General features: G+C 33.3%; 2 protein-coding genes across 2 annotated transcripts in view; one reads left to right on the top strand and one right to left on the bottom strand.

The window, feature by feature from the left end:
• Positions 1 to 19,561, bottom strand: part of LOC148311330 (semaphorin-1A-like) — a 220,517-nt gene extending 200,956 nt beyond the window's left edge. The window contains exon 1 of the mRNA XM_088256798.1: positions 18,910 to 19,561. The gene's annotated coding sequence lies outside the window, so the exon portion shown is untranslated. The remainder of the gene's footprint in view (positions 1 to 18,909) is intronic.
• Positions 19,562 to 20,559: 998 nt separating this feature from the next.
• LOC148311329 (major facilitator superfamily domain-containing protein 12-like) overlaps positions 20,560 to 22,071 on the top strand; it is a 291,504-nt gene continuing 289,992 nt past the window's right edge. Inside the window, exon 1 of the mRNA XM_088256800.1 lies at positions 20,560 to 20,662. The gene's annotated coding sequence lies outside the window, so the exon portion shown is untranslated. The remainder of the gene's footprint in view (positions 20,663 to 22,071) is intronic.

Below are 22,071 nucleotides of genomic sequence, written 5' to 3'. Positions count from 1 at the left end.
GGCTAAGTGGTACATTCTAATCGCATTTCAAGTAAAGTACTTTATTTAATATTTGTTGTGAGGGTGTATCGAAATAATATGAAAGCTGCTTTTATTCCGAATTTCCTAGTTTCATATGGAGTAGTCAATATTATGACACGTAAGCGAAACGGAAAAGGAACTAGATAATGTATTAATTCCAGATGGTTACTTCCAGAAATATCCACAGTACGGAAAGTTAGGATCTCCGCGGGTTCAGAGGATATAATGGGAAATCATCTCCCTCCTGCACCGGACACATGGAGTGCTAAATGGCTGTAATCATTTGGAACACGTGTCCAGATTTTGCCGGTCCCTTGCAATAAAATAAGTAATGGCTCTTCACACGGAATGAGTTATGACCGAAAAGCCAAGCTTGAGATATTTAAAAATACAATAAATTTGATATAATTATTTAATACAATAAACACACGGGGAGGGGTATTTGATTTAAAAAGTTTTATTACTCACGTCTGCGGTATGGTAAATTAACAAATACGACGAAGGGAATATTTTCCCCCGGACGTTTTGAAGAATGGAGCACGATTTTTCCTACGTTATTATAAAAGGTTCAAACTTTTTACACACGCACGCCGAAGAAAAAATACATGTTTAATTTAAACTCAAAAATAAATCTTCGCTGTCATATTTTATCAAGCGAATAGGCTTCTGATTAATCAAATTGGTACACGATATTTATTCAAGTCAGATATTACTTTCTTAATTTGCTAGGACGCAAAACTCAAATATTAGATTATGTAAATAATTGTTAAGTTAATTAAAAACGATTGCCTTATATTGCTGTAGTATATTGTACAAAATGCTTTAATGCTCTTCCCGAGATCTTGATACAGATAAAGCTCATTAAACTTGAATATCTAAATATAATATGTGCGTTCATGTAAATAGAAAATAGATATGTACAATATATTCCCACAAGTTGTATATTATAAGACGAGGGTAAATCAAGACTTCAAGTCTCCAGCAAGTCTAGTGATACCGAATCGTGTAATTTGTATTCGTCCAACTGCTCTGGGTTGTTATTTCAGCAAACACATGTGCTGTCTGTTGATGTGGGTTTAATTACATGGGCTGTACCACGAGGGGGTACATTGTATGGTCTAAAACTGTCTCTTCTGTCATAAAAAGTGCCGCAGCCAAAGTATCATTATAGGCCTGGATAAATCTATAGCAATAATGAATTGATTTACTCAGAAAACTTTGTTAAAATTTTATTTTAACAATTTTAAGCTCATTCAAGGTTTCCTTATTTAAAATAAACAATGTATATGTAAATATAATTTTAAACAATATGGCAAAATAATTAATATATTCAAGTAATAATAAAAATAATAAAAACCTTGGAAATAAATTATATTGTAATCTATCTATTTGAATTTAAAAGAGTACAAAAATACTCTTTTAAATTCATCGGGTACATGTTATTAGTAGATTTTTTTTTTGCATCTTTTATCAGCAATATTAATTAGATTTTTTTTAAATTTCAATATAATTCGACATTTCTTGGCGGAACTGCATTTTATAGAATAAAATCAACTATGCTGTTTTTTCAAATTTTATAAATTTTATTTTATTTGACCAGCAACCGGGTTTCGTTACGACGAAACCGGTTGTTGGTCAAATAAAATTAATGTGGAAAAAACTACATAGGTAGTTGTTATTTTATTCAATAACCACTTCCGTCTCGAGTGTCTCGGTTAAACTTATATATTAATTTAAATATATATTTGCTAACGCAATCATCATAATAATGTACTAACGTTGGTATACAACCATATCTCATCCGATTAAATTTGCATACGTTTAGTTTGCAGCGTCCGTCCCGGAGGATATATTTCATCTCGCGCTAGTTGTCTCGGGACCAGTAAGGAGAGACTGCGGAAAACGCTGGAAGTTAAATGAAGGAAAGGCGGAGTATACAACCCCTCGAGATATCATCGCTACGAGGGATTCTTAAAGCGGTTTATCATTCGCCTTTAAAATAAGATCAAAGGCAATGGAGCACATTACGAAATCTCGTTATCGACTCGACATTTTTCCGAATACCTTCGAAATCACCACTGTATTGTGAAATTATTCGCTTATCGCACCAGCCCTGCTAAATCTTTAAAAGAACTATCATTCGCAAATACGTGACTCCCATTTTAGAGACAACATGATGGATGAATACGTAATTGTTCTTGTTCCTACATAGGTATATGTATGTTTAAACACGAGGCGAAACTTTGTAAACACGATTATTTTTTAGGAGCATTCGCAGAAAACAAGGAAAACAATGTACACAACATGAATATACATTTATATAAAAATGTCAACAATATGCGAGGTATAAGAATATATACACAAGTGTACTAAACAAAAATGGAGAAAAAACCTTAAAGGTAGACGGTTAGTGAGGTTTTTATAAATTTCATCAGATTTTCATATGATGATAATTTCATATTTAATACCGGCAAAACATCGCCAAACACATCGATCTCTCGCGCATTGCCCTTATTGGATGGTATTGTATATCCTTTACATATGGAGGAAAGGGAAATATATAAATATTATAGATGTCTCAACTTGAGAAGGTCGTAAGCCGAGGGATGCTTAGACTTCCATCTTCTTTCGTATAAAAACGATACATTCATCTCATGTTGATACACTTTTAATATTGAAATATCATCCATAGGATGGACAATCCAGCGTCTGATTTTACAATTATTAATTTAGTAGTCCATATGAATTCAAAGACACGGTTGGGACGGTACAAGAGACGTTATGCCGAGGTATTTTATAAAATTGACTTTTAGTCAGTTAAATATTTCAAAGTATTTATGAATAATATTTAGATAATCGGTGAAATTCGTATGTTCATAAATTAATTAGAATATAAATTCCTCCTAATCTGTATACGTTTTCCAATAATATCACGGTACTATTTGCTATAGTATTTCTATCGCCGGCAGATTTCTCCGCACAATGAGTTCTTTTACTGAATTAGAGAACATTGATTTGTCTTCGTAGTCTGTAAAGCGTGAACTGAATATTCAATGCGGAGATGTGTGGAATCTCACAATGGGTACGGCGCCATTGAACTGTCTGTATGCTCCATACATAGAGTCCACGGATTGAGCTTTCTAATTATTATTGTCTCATTATAGATTCATAATCAGTGAGTTCATTTACTAATGTGAATAGCATATAATGATTTATTTATAAGAAATTGTATTATAAAAAATGTAATAAGTCTATTAGTATAATTCAATTAACTTAAAAAAGGATATTTTTATGATTTAAATATAAAAATATCAACAAAAACTTTTGTAAGATGATTTTTGATTTTATTAAATAAACGCGACTAGTTATAGAGTTATAAGAACAAAAATACTAAAAAAACTGTTGACGTGTTTTTTTTGTATTTTCATTTATTTTTGTAAGTTCTTGAAACAAGTCGTGTTTAAGTCAAAAATGGTATTATAGAACTTGTACTTTTATGTTTACATAATGTTATTCCACAGAGTTATTGCTATATCAAAACATAATATTACTTCATTTCATGGATAAATATCATTTGCCTACTGGGTAATTTTTAAAGATTCACCGGCTTTTGGTTTGCAAAATGTCTAACCGGTCATAACTCGACAAAATGTTTACAAAATAATGAGGGTTAGTAAAACTTATGGTAGGCAGACAACAATTGCATGCCGAAACGGCGAACAATATCGTAGCGTGTTCAAAAACGTCACGTTGCATTTCAATAACGAATGACCGGATGCAACAACAACTGTCGTGTTGAAATGCACATCATTATCAGGACATTTTGATACGAATGCCATGTTTACAGTAAGACAGTCAGCTTTCCAAAATATAAATATTATATAAAACGTGGGCGTCAAGAAAGCCAAAAAAATAGATCACGTTGGATCGTGATCTCGCCGTTTCGGAGTTTCAAGAAAGGCGTTCGCCAACATTAGTATCAATAAGCGCCGGGAGGAAAAATGGCGTGTCGATAATTACAGTGGGTCGGAAGATGTATAAAAAGATAATATTCATACTCTTACACAGGTAAGTACTGCCACCCACGATAGCGTACCTACTGTTGGTAAATGTGATAATCCCGTACTTAATACGTGTACACGGGATTACCGAACGTGTCTAGTACTAGATAAGAGCGGACACAGATGATGCCGAGACGTTAGTTTGATGCATTACCTTGTAAATATAGGAAATTGTTTCGAAACGAGCGTTTCTTTAGACGAATGACAAGATAGCGGGACATAGAAATGCGGGCTTCTCGTAAGAGGCTATAGCCGCCGCTCGAACGGAAGGGCATTACGACAGGAATAACACAAAGTACCGTAAGATATTAACGTTGTGTTCGCTTAACTACGACAAAGCTAAAACGATAAAAAACTGACATACGTCATAATACTGGGGCGAAATGCAACCGGCGCAACGCCGGCGACAAAGTACAACGGCAATCACGAAATTTCGCACTCATAACTCGTACGGAAAAATGCTATTGTGGCGTGTTTCAGATATTTGCATGAAATGAATGGCGAACAAAGTGCGGGGAAAGTGCCATAAAGCATTGTACCTCTTCGTGTAGAAGGCGGCGGTACACGCGGTGGTAGATGGTGCCACCACCCGACTACTTTGTATGCATGGGGCTGGCACATACACGGCTGAAAAAATACTCCATGCCTGCAAAGTCCGCGAGCTTCGGACTGGGTACCGGGTACGTCCTCTGAATATTAATTGCCTTATACACGAGCTCGAGGGGCGCAGTCCCGAAGGGTCACTTCGTACCATCCGTGATCAATAGAGACATGAAAGTAGCGATGGAAGCGATTACGTACGTGATATTCAAAACCGATCAAGTACATACACACCCTGCAAAAATACTCAACAGTCGACGACATATGCCCAATAACAAAGTGAACGATGGCAAAAGTTTATATACAAGCATTTTTATTGTGGTAAGTCGCGAGTACTTATTGTATTTGAGAGGATTATATTAAATGCCTGTCAAAATGGCGAGGGCTGTTGTACGCATTATTCTATGATCCTCTATAAGTACTTACTTAAAATTGATCAGATTTTTTTTGTACATCAATAACTTTGTAAACACAAGAAAATTAACACCAAGCAGATACAAATAAGAAGTTCATACTCGTGATTACATTCACGAATGCATAAATTAAATAAAGTATGTATGAATAAAATATTATTACTTTTTTTCTCATCCACAACTTTCTAACAAAAGCCGGATATTCGAAAAAATATTTTCCACGAAAGAAACTTTATTTTACGAATAAAGATTATTCGCTTATTCGTGTTTGGTTTTGTAGGACATAAAGGCATTCACATCTGGGGTGAAGAATGCCCCTGGGAGATCCAAAAGGTTAAACATTTTATGTAGATGATTCTCGTGTGAATAAAGCGGCCGATGATCGATCGATATAAAATGTAGCTGGCAGTAGGCGCGTTTGGAAAAAGAACAATCAATACCACTTTAACTAGGCAAACAATGAAAACTTTCACCAGCTAATCGGAGTCAAATCACTAAAGGTCAAGTAGTCGTGGTATCAGGGTATATGAGGATGTTTTATGCATATGGGTATCATTTTTGTTGACGATTTTCTATAACATACATACTTACCTACAAATGTATAGGTATTAAAAATAGGAAAATATAATACACATTGGCTTGCTTGACATGTATTTTTTTTAAGTTTTACTACTTCTAGTACTATCACGCCGTTTCCCCGCAGGGGTAGGCAAAGAGGATGGAACGCCACACTTTTCTGTCCTGACATACACTCCGAGCTTCCTTCACATCCATACATCTAGTCATACATGCCCTTCGATTACGCAGACTTTTGACACCACCAGATTTTAGGATCTGATTGATCTGATCGTACCTTTTCTTTTCTCTTTTTCGTCTTTTTCGGCCGTCCTCGTTCTGTTCTCCCGCTCACGTTCGCCACATATATTTTCTTGGAAATTCTCTCGCTATCCATTCGCTCCACATGTCCATACTACCTTAAAGAACTCTTCTTAATCTTTTCAATTAAGTAATAGAGATTAATTAAAATGTTTCCAACGCTTCCGTGATCAGGAATCAAGAAATTTGAAGAGTCGAAGTGGAACGCTGTAGTTTTGACGACTGCTCGGTTATAGTTTGATTAAGAAATAAAGTTGTTTAGCAGCAAAAACACCGGGTCTTTAGGCCGTAATAAGTGTGGTAAAAACCATCGTAATAAAATCGTGTAAAATGCGTAATCAAACATTTGATTATTACATCGTGTTTTACGTGTTCCTTGCCATTACAGTTAAGATTAATACATATGATTACAAACGATTAAAATACTGGCACTGTTTATTTACAGTTACGACCACCGTTAAAAATGAGACGACTCGAGAACACACGAACCAGTTTGATTTATTAATCTCAAATAATATCTGCCTACCTATTTGTTTTTGACGTACCGTCTCAGAGACCGTCTGAAGAACATTCGCATGTCAAAAGCTATCAGACCTGTTTGTATTTATTGAATTGCTAATCTACCAGCGAAATACTACGATCAATAATGACGCCCACACATCTCTGCATTATTTAAAAAAATATTCACAATGCTAAATCTTTACAGATTATAAATACACACATGTATTTGTAAGCAACATATATAGAAACGTGTGAATACAGTGAAACCTCGAGTTACGAACGCTTTATTGCGAATTTTCGGGTTACAAATACATCCCGCCGAAAAAATGTTTAGATTTGCAAACAGAATTCTGGTTTATTTCTACCACTAATAAAAAAAGGAGAAAAAACAATCTTCGTAAGACATTTTGATTTTCTTCTTTATGAGATAAATTAAAATTGCAACTATTTTTATGTGCGTTATTTTGTTTTTTTTTATTTACTTTGAAATGTTTTGAGTACTAAGCAAAAGTAAAATCGCTTCGGGTTGTGGTCCCGTGGTTAGTGTCGCGGACTCTTGAGTCAGATTTTCTCGGTTCGAACCCACTCTACCACAATTTCATACCTATTTCTAATAATGAGCTGCTTAGGCTCACAGAAATAGTATGAAATTGAAGTATTTTTGTAAATAATAAAAACACAAATATTCTTTCAACTCTTACTTTTAAAAAAACGTGAATTTTAACGGTTTTGTATTGGATTTACATCATGAAGTACTTTCATTGTTTCTTATGGGAAAATGTGTTTCGGGTTACGAATAGTAAGTATAACGGAAATAATTTAATTCGTTACCCGAAGTTTCACGGTAATTAACATAATGTGATAATTACAGGTAATTAGAGGATAGTTCCTCTTGCAGTAGATTGGATATAAATGATTACATAGTTACAAGATCTGGGAGTTACACGCACAAGCCATATATTCCCATTACGCAAATACGCCGCCATTAGTGCAACAGGGTTTCCCATGGCGAGGGGAAGTTACTGGACGGGAGGGCAGTACAATGCCCTTGTAGGGATTGGCGCCCCAGCCAATAAAAGTTTAATTTACTTTCATACTATTACGGACAGATCAATATTGATGTATGCAGAGAGGAACTTGCCCTGTGAACAAAAGGCAGTTCTAAACAAAACAAAGTCGTATTTTTTTGACATCTCAACATAGATGAATAAGAATATGGAAGTCTGCATTTACGGGGCTCACAACCGTCGTAGGCTGTTTTGAAATAACTCGACACTGGCTATAACACCCAAGATGGGTGAAAAGCCATTAAAAAGAAGAAGAAGATAGGCTATTTTCAGTGATTACCTTACACACGTGTAACATTCACCAACTCTACCCATGATTGACAACCACACTATTCAAATTCTTGGAACATCTAGATATATTGAATTATCTCGATACATATTTCTTAAACTCGATAGACTTCGTGAGAGACATCTATGATGGGACGAGGCAAGCTTTTAACTAAGCAGTAACTCTTTCATTTGTATGTGAGGTCCGAATCTTGGATTTTGTTAACTTTTGGATTATATTTGGATACACTCAAAAACGTTGAAAACAAAGTCGGTTTAGAAACCCAATATTACAATGCGTAAGATTTTTTTCATAAAACGATGAAAATGTTTTGAGAGTCATCAATTTAATTTGGACCCTCGCTGCGTGGATAAACTTTTCTTATCATTCGCAAACCTAACGAAGGAAGAAGAAAAATAATCATATAACTGTATTATATCTTCCGGGGTATTATAAATCCTCGCAACGGGTAGGGAATTATCAGCCTTATGAACGGTTAGAGGAGCATTTATATTAATGTAATCCGTAAATCATGGAATGATTCAGTGATTAGGGCACTTCATGAAATCCACCCCGCGATTATAGAACCCATTTAATTTTATGATTTTACGGTCCGCTGTGCCAATATGGCGGATCGGCTGCCCCTTACTTCATTACCGAATACTGGGGGCTTACACTAAATACCAGACCGGTTACAAGGGACGACGAAATGAGAGCCGACAACGCGAGTGAAAACATACCGATTCCGAATGATACTTATCCTCAACTTCACTTCGAAACTTTGACTTCTGCTCTCCCAGGACAAACTTCAAGTGCTATTAATATATAATATAATATATTCAAGATAAAACTGCGGTATCGTACGAAGTAATTCCAAATTATAAGACAGTTTCGAGAAATTATTACAATATATGGATTGTAACGTTTACGAGGAGAGACGTCGACTATCTCCTGCATCAGTGTTTCCCAATTAGTGGTACGCGTATCCCCAGGAGTACGCGAAGTTACACCTCTTGACTAAGATAACTCATTCAGTAAAAAAAGAATTACGCAAACAATTGAAGAAATATATTTATAACCGATCGGTGTAATCATTACACTGTAATATGTAAGACACATCGTCCAAATAATATGTTTTTATAATTAAACTGGAAAATCACAAAGTTAGTGCTTCAAATGTAAATAATAACATATTTTTAATCGACCAGTGTTAATGGACCGAGCGGTATAAGGAGTTTCTGGAGTGAGGAGTTTAATGTCTCTCCTGAAGTTGTACGCAGGAAAAACTGATTGGGAACCACTGTACTATATGTACAACAAACAAAATATATACATATTTAAAAAAAAAAATTGTATTCAGGAAAAAAACTGACATACTTTCAATCTTCTTTTATAATCATCACATTTCAAGTAACCTTCTGTTACAGCATTCGATAATGCTAGTGAAAAAAATCTAGCCACAAGCTCGTTAGTCATTTTGAGCATTCGGTTTGAAATGATAGAAAAATAGGGGTGGGGTGATATCACTTCAATGTTAAAGTAAATATATGACTCAACGAGCGGCCGCTTTTTGTAATAAAAAATGGCCAAATATCGCGAGGGTTGTTTTACAGCGAGTGGGTAGGCAGTATATGAAGTACGGGCGGGTTTATTCTCGGGTGAAATATAGTGACTACGATTGTTGTCAAGCTAATCCATATTTGAAATATGATTCATTCCCAGCGCGAATAAAAGCACATCCAGCAGCGTGGAAATCGTCAGAGTTGAAAGGTTTCTCTGTGTAATGCTTGATTTATAACTGCGTTATCCGGTCAATCACGCTCCCAAATAAACAGCACGGCCGCCTATTAATATCTATCCATATATAGGGTGGCGCAAAACTAATCATCCTATCGGAAGATGTTACAATTTTTGCAAATGGCGAAGTACGTCAATCACATTTGAAATTTCGCTCACTCCTTTCAAGAACGTCATAAATCAAAAAACTTGATTTTTCAGGAGAACGTTCTTACAGTTTAAAAATATAATAAAATGCATTAAAAAATTAATATCAAGCCACTTACTGAACATTTTACTGTGCAACAGATCTTTTTAGGTTAATGCTGAAGGTTTTTTCTCAATTTGAAAAATATTTAGTATTAAAAAAAAAATTAACAATACCTTTTCTTCCATACGCAAAAACACCACTTTCTGCCCTGCAGCGGGTAAATATTAAGTTAAAAATATGCCTCTTTTGCTGGGATATAGTACATTTTCTGAGCATTCCGAAAACATGCACAACTGAAAATTGACGATTTTTGATATATGACGTTGTTGAAAAGAGTGAGCGATTTGTGAACCAGGGACAGCTACAGTACATAAACAGATTGATGAAACGCACAAATGTGTATAACTACTGGCAACAGCCAATTGACGGAATCGTCTACTCTATTTGACAGAAAAAAAATGTGAAGATTATTGATTAATTTTGCGCCACTCTAAATCTGTTTTTATACTGCAGCTGTCTAGTTCAGAGATGACGAATATTATTGACATTTGAAAAAAATTATAACATCTGATAGTGTGATTAATTTTGCGCCACCCTGTAGGATAACAATACTATAAATTTATACAGCCGAATAGGTGTATACCAGATGAAGTGCGAGGATTGTGATAAGATTTATACCGATAAAACAGTAAAACCCATCGTTTTGCCTTTCAAAGTTATTGTTATTTACAGTATGAAGAACTTTGAAAATGAAAATGATGGGCTTTTAATGGTACTAGGTAAATTGAATTCGATTCACGCTAATCTATTTTATTTGCATTTGTTCGATATAATCATAAGTAAAGAGAAAAAATATTGATTTAAAAAATAATCGTATTTGGTTACAGGCTGATTTCACGAAAGTTTGGATCAATCTTAAATGATAATAATAGCGTATTAATTAATTTCGTTACATAAAAAAATACCTGTATAATACCACTCATTGAGTTTTATTTCACTACACACGACTAGTTTTGAAAACTAGAGTTGTTTTCAGCGACGTGATAAGATTTACTAATCACATATCGATGAAAACAACTGTAGTTTCTGAAACAAGTTGTTTTGTGTAATGAAATAAAACTTAATAAATGGTATTATCCTAGAGTTGTTTTTGTTTTCAATAATCAACATGTCATTCCATAATGTTAATGCTGAATTGATAATTAATAAAATTTTGCTATATATACAATGGGAAATTTATTCACGAAATGTTTATAATTTCCGTACAATAATTTTAAAGTATAAATAAACTAAGATTTATTTACATAGTTCAATAATAATAATAATAAAACCCTTATCCGCACCCCAATGGTGCATAGGGCACTGCGTCATATAAACGCAGTGTTATCTTGATCGTTTACACATGAAGGAAAGGTCATCAGCCCTCCGCTTCAGGTACCAGTCCAGGGTAATATTGAATAAATATGACAGTGAAAAAATCACGTATATTTATTTTACCCCCCTTGGGAATCGAACCCGGGACCTCCAGAACGGTAGCCGAGCGTGCTGACCATTACACTACGGAGGCGGACAAAAGTTCATAGTTCAAAGTATATTTAAAATACAAACACGGAATGATATCAAGAGGGAAGGCTCAGGATGTCCACAACGATAAGTCCTCTCGGCATCCCCAGACGAAACTGGAGCAGAAATGAACATCAAAAGTGTTCTCAGCCACTTATTCCCGGTTATCCGAACTCGTTCGCGGGAGCAGCAGCAATCCTCCGGGAGAGGCGGTGTCAGAGAGAATATATCAGCGGAGGAAGGAAAGAGAGTGGGACGAGAACTGAGATGCTAATCGGGATAGTGGCACGGTTTACCCCTCCGCTTCTCCAGAGATTTCAGGGAAAACAAAGGGAATCAACCGACAACAATCTGGTAACTATACTTGCACAACTTAGGCCAAAATACACGGCTCGTCATTCCACACGTTATTTCAATAAGTTTAGTTGGAAAATATAATGATAAACCATTAAGGTAAATTGAAAAAAAGATTTTTCACTCCAATATTTATTCAATAGTACCCTGGAGAGCTGTGTATTCTATGTATAGAGAAAAGCAGTGCGTACCCTGGATTATTCGCTTTCCATATAGAAACACGACCAGTGCCTACTATGCCTTATCCTTACCCAACCCTACTGCATTCCCTGATTAAAAACTCTGTGCACGCCACTGCCTGGACTGGTACCTGCAGCGGTGGGCTGATCACCTTTCCTTCATGTGTTGATGATCAAGATATGATGCAGTTTGAAGAAGAAATTGAATAAAGTTGCAATAATTTGTAGTGTGTTTGAAATATATTTGGTAAACTTTATAAGCTCATTCGCCAATAGCTGTTTTGAATATGGGACTGTGCGCTTTGATTCTTAGGGTAAATAAAATGCCACGCGACTTAAGTAAATATTACACGGTAGGGGTGTCATAATCGCTGCTGCAGCCACGAAGATACAGAATCACGTTTCAGCTCGTATCTGCGACAGCATAAATTATTTTTCTTCGATGAGCATTGAGTCGACGCGAGGATACCGGTTCGCAATACTGATCCTCCGTGGATCGCGATACCGCCGCAGCCAGAACGAATTCGCCTCCGCTGTAAGGGAGATGGTATCTCGCTATCGCAGTCCGCATCTGCTCCGGCCGTAACTCAAGCTTTTTGTTCGTCCGCCAAGAAATGCCGTACTATTACAAAAGCCAACTAATTATGACCCACTGCGGGTACTGTTTTATCTGCGAAGATTAGCTTCTCCTTCGGGAGTGTGCACTTACTTCTAAACCCGCCTTATTTATAATGATCCTAAAGCTAACGCCAAGATGCGCTTTATAATTCGAGTTCGTTTATACATGCAAAGTCACTAGTCACGATTCATGACTGCTCTAATCTAAAATAAACATAACACACAAAAACAGGAAAAAGGCGCATTTAAATAAATAATACATAAGAATATGCATAATTTATTCAAGCTTTAGATAAAATTCAATAAAAAAATAAGGAAGTAAGTACCAACGTAATAATTTGATATTATGTGGCACTAGGATCCAGTATTCGAAATTTCCGTTAGACTTTATATACGAGAATACCCTTTTGCGTGACTAGGCATTTAAGTCGTAGGAAAGCTTAAGGGATGTGCTTTATCTAATAAGTTCTCAGTACGCATAGTGTATAATCTAGCAACGATATATATCTGGGTACACAAATAAAGCAGTGCTTCTAATTGTACCTACATAATCTAAATTGGAAATAAATCTAGTTTGGAGTTGAGAACGATGAAAGTTTATATACATAGGTCTATAGAATTGCTAATACTACCGATATTTCTCTATTTATCTAGCCAAATTTGGAAGATAATAGAATATAAATCAACATAGAAAATGAAATAAATCGTTTGGTAAATCGAGAAACAATACATATTTAACGGAATATTTCACCGTCTAACGTTCGTGCATTATTATATGCTAATGAAATTACGATTATGTTATTTATAAAAGAATCATAACTGGAAAATATGATGTTATGCAGTTATTTGAATTAAGGTTAAAACTAAAAAAACCTTTTCCAAATAGTTATAAAATTCGTAGCTATTATCGACAGTTGGATGACCGCAATAAAACGTCAAAATGTGCTGCAATTATATAATTAAAAACACGGATAATCCAGATTTTTTAATCTAGAATTGTGTGGATGAGTATTGATTTTACGCGAGTTCATTCAGTATCACTGTAAATCAATAAAGATAATAATGATAATTGTAGCAACAGTACTTAGTTTTTAATGTTATATCATTAAATAACTTACATTTTTACACTTATTTTTTTTTTTAATGCACGTTTAACCTCGGCTCGTAACGCATGTCTGTATTGAAAACTATAGTGCATGTTGGTCTTCGGGTCGACCAAAAATCGCATGTGTTAGACATTTTGTGTAGTTTTGAGTGTGTAAATGGTGCTATGGTGGTGAAGGGTAGTATTGTTTGCATGCTGTGTTAGTGATCGTCCTGACGAAGAGACGGGTACGTCTCGAAACCGGTAGACGTAAAAATCTCGGTGAGTGGTTATATACTAATTTTATTAACATTTTTGTAAAAAAATAAATAAGTAAAAATAACTTACGCTTGATGAAAACATTTCAGGGACAAAGGAGAAATTAAATGTTAAGAAATATATTTTGTTTTTCAAAATAATATAATGACAGGTAGAGAAAGATGTATCTAAATGACGATTCATATTTTGTGGTCCAACTCATACTAAACTGTAATGATAGAAATTTAGTAATTTTCGTACAAAAGTGGATAAATTTGGAAAAGATTTCGAATTCTGTTATATTTTTAACAGATTAAAAATAAAATTGTTTTGATCATGTAATGATGTTTATGAAACCGCTTGGTTTATTTAAAGGATGTAGAGCGGTTGTTCTAATAACAACACAATTTTGAAAATACACAACGACTTCAAACATGTATATAAAACAAGAACAATAAAACGGGAAAAGCGTATTTATATTGAATAATACAAAATAAAATTCACGTACTAAATCAAAAATTAATATTATTGCCATAAATGTTGCTCTTAGTACAGTATCGTTGATTACTTCATGGTACAGTAACATGCCATTTTGCAATTAATAAAGACCATAAATTTTAAGGTATATTTTAATACACAAAACAAATTTGATAAAGTAACTAACTTAAAACAAAGAAAACATTATTTATTTGTGATTTATAATCCAAATATGTCATTGGACTTTGAAGAAAGTATAAAAAAAAAACAAACAGTCAACGGCGTCGGCAACGATGAGACCTGGTCACCGAAAATTCAAATACATATATTACATATTAAAATTATTTTTTATTTGTGACATATTTAACTCCTAACCTTTTAATAAACCTTTTTCTTTTCAAATCCACATATTTATTTCGAAGAAAAACTAATTTTTTATTTTTTTTTCAATAGAAAAAAGGTGTTTAAACCAAATGCAATTTTGTTAAATGTTACCGGGATTTAATAGAAATTAAGTTGCGGGCTATTCGTTATACCGCCTTAATATTCTTCCAAGACTGTACGAGTAGTTTCAAATTTAAATCATTATTTCATTAACTGATTCGGCAGTAACATAGTGGTAAAATCAATCTATTTTTTAATTTAAGCTTTACTTAGTAAATACCACTATTTCTTAAAATCTTAATAAAACATTATGCTTGAGTTTTCAAAACCACGATTCCGATTGAACAAAGTATTTAATCGAGTCGAATTTTTGCTATTTTTGACTAGGTCAGTTTTCGCAGTAAATGCATGATTGTAAACATTGAGAAAATTGGGTCCCGGGATGCAGAGGTGAGCTGTACACTGCTGTACCGGATCACGTAGGGTCAAAACAATTGCGTCTAAAGCGTATAAACAATGGAGAGGATAAGAATCGTAAATCTAGCGTACAGCAACCGAGTCTAGCCGGCGACTTGGCTTCGGGCCATGTAAGGAATATTGCGTGCCAACTCCGGCCACGGGCTTGGAACAGAATCTTTCTGTGCCAGCCTATGGTATCTTTACTTGTTAAGTTTGATGGTAGGTTTATTGCTTGTTTAACATTGATTGGAGGCCTGCAGCACATGACCGCTAAGTGCATGTTGGATATTTTGCGTGCATCCACCGTAAGGCGCGGTGGTTGTTGAAATACACTACTACAACTACTACTATTACTGCTACCATCACGCCGTTTCCTTGCAGGGGTAGGCAGAGGATGGAACACTCTTTTGTCCTGACATATAAGATATAATTATGGTATCTTTTTTTTCCATATCGACATATGTAAAGAAAAATAACTGGCTTGAAGCGGTATTTTGTACAGAGGGATTTACCTTAAGCTATATACCTTAAGCAGGGGTAGGCAGAGAGGATGGAACGCCACACCAATCTCCCTTTGGAAAAAAATCTTAGCCTCTTCCATATTCATGCATCTCCTCCAACCTGCCGATTATTCCGACTCCTGACCTGACCTGCATTTGAAATACTTGATTATGCCAAGTTTTCCTTGGTCTTTCTTTGCTTCTATTTCCAAGCACATTTGTCATTTTTATTTATAATTAATTTTAACAAGGAGGTTTTTGCACTTTAATTTTTGAATTTTTTTTTTATCTTTGTTAAAGACTAATTAATTTATTTAAATCACGTCAACGACATCCATAAAACGTAATAAGTGGTGTGCAAAGAATTAATAAGTAATTTATATTTAAAGTAGACGAGTACCAAAATTTACGGTGGAACTATGCAAAATATGTAAATACATTTAGAAAAAAAACGCACGCACCATACTCCTACCACCGAAAGGAAACGAGTGATGGATAAAAGCTTCGAATAAAAATGGATAAATTTCAAAATTGTAACGAATATATCAAAGGAAGACTTTACCTGCGATTGATTACAGAAAATTGTATACGTAACTAGAAGTATTACAAAAATGTATTTTTTAATACTTCCTTTTTATTTCATAAAAAAATGAGGATGTGAATTTCAAAGCGATCTGTTATGCTATTCGAAGACCATAAAATCGCGAAGAGCGTTTAAAAAAGCACGATATACTTATGGTATTTTTGAGAAAAAAATATTATTTTCAGAATGTTTAAATTGTGTAACAATAATGTTGAAATTGCGTCACAAATTTTAAATGCTCGTAAAAGTTAGTAGTCCAGGCAATGGAAATAATATGTACTAATGATTTATAATTTAAAAGTTATTTTTGTATTTATAATTTATAAACCAAAAATTACTAATTGGGAACCCATTTTTCATTCCATACACAAAAAATAAAGTTTTTTTTCGTGAAAATTTACCATTTTTGAGGCATTATTTTAGATTGTCTACATATCAGGTTTTTTTTTTACCACGAATAAGCCACCATTTTATGTATCTACGACTTTGTTTGACAAATCAATTTCTTTTCGGGTTGAAATCATGTATGAAAATAAAACAGATCCAAGTAGTTTAAAAAAAACACATTTAGTGTATTATATATACAAATTGTTTTTAATTTAAAATTTAGAGTTTTTTTAGTTTCTGTTAAAAAATATTTATGTTTAATATTAGCACATTTATTTATTAATATTTTGAAACCAATAGTATGCTTTCCGTACCCTTTGACTTAAAATAAAAAAGTAGACACATAGGCCATGCCTTTGTAGGATATTTTTTTTGAGTTTATATAATTATTTTTTAAAAAATATTCTTAGCGCATGGTCGTGGGTAAATACCATCTAGCAGTACTCTTTTCAAAGAATGTTTTCTTCGCACGTTCGTCGTTTATTGCGAATTCTGACGTTGCATATTAAATATTAAGTCAGGTTTTCGCAGTCCATGTTCGATTTTTTTTGCAAATACTGCGTGAATTAGGGTTTGCATTATGTATGGATAAATTAACTTGACGATGAAAAAAATTAATAAAAAATGTCAGCAAAAACAAATGATGTTCGAAAATAAACATGTATTTCATATAATTCAAGAAATCTGCGATTAAACCACAATATAAGTTGTAATCTTAATTATAATTAATGTTTTGTTTCGTCTAAAACTATATTTTACTACTTATTCTTCAAGTTCAGTTATGTTTATTATTATTAATTGATTAGCTTATTTATTTATTATTAAAATAAAAGAACTACCCACCTCTCTAGATACACTGTTTCAGAGTAGTAACCTCTACTAAGATATTATTATAATTCTTTTTTGACAAAATAATATTTTTATTTATTATTTTTAGCTACATTAGATTATAAATATTTATTTTGATTTATTTTCTTTATTTCATTGATACATACATTTTTTTACTATATGTATAACAGCTTTTTAGGCATGGCCTGTGTTGAGCCGAAATACTTACATGTTAATACAATTTTTTTTATTATTATTTGTATTTAATTATTAGATTATATACATTACATACAATAGATACAATAACAATTTACAACTAAAAACTAGATAGAAATATGTGCACCCCTATTTGAAAATAATAAAACTTTCATATCAAAAACCTGAGTGAATAGTTTTCTAAGATACACAGGTTGAGTGAATAGAACGCTGTATTTATTTATTTATACATACTTGTTACCTATTTAATTTTGACATAATTTTATTTAAAATTAAATATATCCGGTATCTGGAAAATCCGACTTTTTAGAATTGATAACCGGTTAAAAACTGACTACTTAATTCAGCAAACAAAATATCGTTTTGATTACAAATACATCATTTTTAAATAATGATCCAGCTCATTTGCCACACTTTTTTAATTATATTCTGTTTGGCTGTTGTCTACGCTACTTGCTGTTGTCAAAGCAGTACGAAGAACTTTCGTGAATTCATTGGACCTTGTCTTCTTCAGGGATGGATTTGTTGTTGTAAAAATCAGTTGTAAACACGATAACAAAATAAAAGTCGTCAAAAACGACGTTTGTTTAAGTTTGAAATTATTGGCTAATAATTTTGCTTTTTTTAATACCTAGGTATCTACCTATATTTAAATATCTACAATAGCTGAAGAGCAATACATAATTCACAATATCGAATTAGTATATAATATTATAGTTTATTATTCGTTTAAATTTATTTTAGGAGATTGTTATATCTAGTAGCGAAGTAGCTAACAACAATATACCTGCATTGTAGATACAATGGCGATGGACACACAATTATCTTATTTAAAACATCTCGAAGGGTGCTGTCTCATACAATATTTTCAATATTATGGTCGGAGAAGAAAAAAAAGATAACATCACAAGGGTAGTCACGCTAGGGTTTATATTTACGAACAATAAAAATTAGAAAAAAAAATTACTACATAAAATTACATACAATATATGGGCGTATATTTATTTGATCAAAAGTTCCTACAGTTGTAAAATTTCAGTTAGTTTATTTGTTTTTTCAGAATTTTATTTAACGACTTTTCCCGGTAAATTATCGTTAACTTCAATCAAGTATCTCATCGGATAATTATGATGTCTTTCCACGTAATTTAACGGTCAGGATATTACTGCAACAATCATTGACCTACATACATTGTGAATAAGAGATAGAAAATAATATTATTTACCTTATAAAATGTGATAATCCATAAATTCCGAATTGGTATCTGCAATGATGGTCCGCTGGATGACTTCGGTTTTAAAAGTTTAGAGCACAAAAGTCACTGAGATATTTTTAATCACCACTGTTGTGTCACGGATTCTTCACTAGTCGTAGTATGCAATATTACAAACACTTCACAAAATGCTTTTCAATATTCAAAGAACGAAAGAAGGTAAGCTAGCATGACCGCTTCTATTGTCAGGTTGAATCGCGCCTCAATGCTTTGCACCCGGTTTTAGGTCCGCTGTTCTATCAAACAAACTTATATGCAAGTTCTATATGCAGAACTCAACGTAAACACATAATGGAAGTTGTCAAACAAACAGACATTTAGTTAAACTAAGTTGCATAGAATAAAACAATCGCAACCCGCCACATAGGTACGTACAAACAAACACTTCACAAGATTTACTTTAAGAAAGAAAAAAAGTGATTTCAGTGAACAATGAGAATCAAAACATTATCAAGAACCACGTTTGCGAAGTAAACACACGCGAATATTTATGTTTTAAGAGTTTTCAAACTTTTAGAGAAGTTCTTAAAAGTTTGTATCGAGATGTTTACAAATAAAATCGGCGAACAATACACCCTAACCAGCAACGACTCGCGCGCCAACTGACGCGGACGACACGCGGGCAAACGAATCTGTGGTTCGGACGAGTTCGGATACCGTCGGGTATTTCCGTGCGCCCTGCGCATGAAGCAATGCGCATCCTACCACCTGTCTGACTAGCCAATCGTGGAACAGAAAAAGAGGAAGGAAACTTTATAAACTTTATAATTGGCGGGACGCATAGATTTTTCAAATCGAACGTTGCAGGTGCATCGCCTTATAAAATACAGGTGGCTGGCGAAACGATCGTGAGATTATCAAGGAGCTATTGTTTAATTTTTTTATTTGTATGGAAGGAAATGCGGTGATTATAATACAATACGAAAATACTTCCAATTAAAAGCTAAAACTAAAACGTTACTATTTAAATAATTTTACGCTAAGAGACTAATTATAAATCTTATAAAGATTTTTTCAATATCTTTCTATTCTAAATTTAAATTTCTCATATTATTGTGTCAATTAATTGAAAAAGAGCTGTTATGTACTATTTAACTATTATTACTACATCATGCCGCTTCTTTGCAAGGTTAGGAGGAGAGGATGGAGCGCCACACTCGAATATCGCAGTGGTCGGCAATCTTATTAGCCCAAGAGCCAATTATGCACATTACAACATTAAAAAAAATATATCTCGAGCTAAATCTATCTGTAAATGTTTTTGCTGATATTTTATGGCACATTTTATTAACTTTATAAAATAAGACTCAAGAAACTTTGTTTTTAACCACTATTATTTAAGGAACTTTTTTACAATCTTCCATTCCTATAATTTTTCCATCCCTGAAGATGGCACGGTGCTTGTTGAAGCCGGTAGGAAAATAGTACCAAAACTAAAAGTAATTTAAAAAAGTTGGTGTTTTATTTTAGAATATTTAAATACATTTATTTTTACTGTTTTTTGTTATTCGGGCTGTGAAAAGTTTAAAGTAATTTTTTCTCCTTTCTGCTGCTTTAATGGTACATGTTTCAGCAGAGCATCCCTATAAGAAAAAGCAGAGAAAAATGTAATGGACCAAAATCCTGACGAACAATGGATTAAGGTACCTGCATTTGAAAATAGGAATCTGGCTGTATCTTAGCGAGGACCTCCAGGATGAGCCTGGTAAGCATTCAACTAAATAAATTTTTATTTAATAAAAAAATATAATTATCTGTGTTTTTATTATTTACACAAATATTTCAATTTCATACTATTTATGTAAGCCCAAGCGGCTCATTATTAGAAAAAGGTATCGAATTGTGGTAGTGTGGATTCGAACCAAGAAACTCTGACTTAAAAGTGGGCGACAGTAACCACGGGACCACAACCCGACAAATGATATTGCTGTGACCTGGAAATTTAGTCCGTGATAGTTGGTTCGCAGAAAAGCAACTAATAGCCTAGTTCACATGTTGCCTATCTTATAAAAGAGATTCAATTATTATTACCAAACATTTTTTAATGGCGCGGTAGCAGATATCTTAATATCTTTATTGTTAACGAAACAATATCTTGTCTAGGAAAATATATTATGACCGTTAAGTACTATGGAATATATTTTTCTTTATTTTTTCTAAATATCCCGTCAGTATGAAAATAATAAAGAAATGCTTAGTTGGAATATATGAGATTTATTATCACACCACGGGCAACATCGAATTGGTGAATCTATTAGTACCTGCTAGCTTAATCGTAGTTTTTATTAATGCTGTTGATCTTAAGTGAATGTCGATAAAATTATTATGTCTTTTTTTCCATATCGACTGTGGAAAGTGAAATAAATGACTTGAAGAGGGATTTTCATTAAGGGGATATTCGCAAAGACAGAACTCATTCGCCGGTCAACTGTCGAAGATGTAACATCTCTTTCCACGCCCGACTTCTAAATAAATGGATTTTGGATATTTTTTGGTTTGTAGAATACATTTAGAAAAAAATATTTATATATATTTTTTTAAACTTCTTACCTTCCTATAACTTTTTTCTTTTTAAAACCGTATAATTATTCCGAAGAAAAACTTATTTTTTCAATACAATAATAATGTTTTAAGAAAAAAATCAATTACGTTAAATGTTACCTGGATTAAGAGAAAATTATGTTGCGACTAAACGAATACTGGGCCTTACGGGGTTTTAGATAAACAAACAATTTTACAATTTTATTTATGTGGATCTATAATCCCTTATAATAATCTGTATTCCATTATTCTTTTTTTTATAGATAAACCTTTCATTCGTATTTTTGAGTATATAAATAAATTTAATACTCAATATATATATGCCTAATATATTTTCATACCAAAGTAGAGAACGGTTTTGAAGCCGGTCATAAAATAAGGATAGGGTTATAAAAATATATTTATGCTAAATTTAATATAGGCTGTAATAAAATTGATATCATGGATGTGTAGAATACAGGTTATTATAAGTTAGATGGGAGAAAAAATTGATTTATTATTCAAATAAAATTGAGCCGTTTTACCTAAGTATTTCTCGAAGAAATAAAAATGCATTTGGAAATAATGTAGACT

The sequence above is a fragment of the Brachycentrus maculatus genome, unplaced genomic scaffold (assembly GCF_059751285.1).
Source record: "Brachycentrus maculatus isolate JH-2025_06_01 unplaced genomic scaffold, ASM5975128v1 h1tg000067l, whole genome shotgun sequence".
NCBI classification, from domain to species: domain Eukaryota; kingdom Metazoa; phylum Arthropoda; class Insecta; order Trichoptera; family Brachycentridae; genus Brachycentrus; species Brachycentrus maculatus.
The sequence above is the reverse complement of the archived record's forward strand: the minus strand, read 5'-3'. Positions and strand labels throughout refer to the sequence as shown.